Source organism: Cicer arietinum, chromosome 5, assembly GCF_000331145.2.
Source record: "Cicer arietinum cultivar CDC Frontier isolate Library 1 chromosome 5, Cicar.CDCFrontier_v2.0, whole genome shotgun sequence".
Classification (NCBI taxonomy): domain Eukaryota; kingdom Viridiplantae; phylum Streptophyta; class Magnoliopsida; order Fabales; family Fabaceae; genus Cicer; species Cicer arietinum.
In genome coordinates this window covers 19,936,110-19,937,393 of record NC_021164.2, presented here as the reverse complement: position 1 = coordinate 19,937,393, position 1,284 = coordinate 19,936,110, and positions in this window count along the sequence as shown.

Here is a 1,284-nt window from a genome sequence, read left to right as displayed (position 1 = left end):
CGCGTATTGCACAAGTAACGCAATGATCCTATCAATCTCCGGTATTGAGTAGGATCCACATCTTGCTCATCTTCACTCTTGGACAGCTGTAAACGTGCATCGGCTGGTGTTGTGGCAGCATTGCAATGCTCCATATCACTATTCTTCAAGATCTCCATTGCATACCTCTTTTGATGCATGAGCATTCCCAACTTTGTCTTTTGGAATTATATGCCTAAGAAGTATTTCATTGTGCCAAGATCAGTCATTTCAAACTCCCTCATAAGCTCTTCTTTGAACTTTGAAATGTAACTTTCACAGCTGCCCGTAATCAATAAATCGTCCACATAAAGACAAAGTATGATTACTCCTTCGCTTGCATCCGACTTCACATAAACACCATGTTCGGATACGCACTTCTTGAAACCAATGTCTATAAGAGAACCATCTATGCATTTGCTCCAAGCTCTTGGCGCTTGCTTCAAACCATAGAGTGCCTTCCTTAACTTGTAGACCCTTGCCTCTTGATTTTTAATCACAAAACCAGGTGGCTGTCCAACATAGACCTCCTCATCAAGTGGACCATTCAAAAATGCCGATTTGACGTCCATTTGATATAACGGCCAGCTGTTGTTATTAGCTATCGCAACAACTAACCGGATGGTTTCATGTCTTGCTACCGGTGCGAACACTTCATCAAAATCTATCCCTTCCTTTTGCAAAAATCCCTTTGCAACTAATCGAGCTTTATGCTTGATTATTTCCCCTTTCGGATTCGCTTTCGCTTTGTAGACCCGTTTCACACGAATAGCCTTTTTATCTTTCGGTAAGTCAACCAACATCCATGTATTGTTCCTTTCAATTGATTCCAGCTCTTCCTTCATAGCACACATCCACTTTGGATCGCTTAATGCCTCCTCCGTATTCATCGGTTCGGATTCGGCCATTAGAGCGAAATGAATAAGATCACCCTCATTGTTGATCTCGCTATCTTGGAACAATTCACAATCACGGAGTCTTTGAGGCAATCCTCTTCGCCTTGTTGATCGTCTACTTGATTCACCTGTTTTGGTTCTGAAAGGTTGTTGTACAGCACCTTCAGCAGGCTGAAAATGCTGATTTTCCGGTAGAAAATCGATTGGCAAATCGATTTCCAGCTCTTCAGAGGCTCCAAAATGTTGATTTTTCTGCTGACAATCGATTGGACAATCGATTGGTAAATCGATTTCCACCTCTCCAGGAGCAAAATTCTGATTTTTCTGCAGAAAATCGATTGCTGAATCGATTGGCACTTCCCAGTAGCTC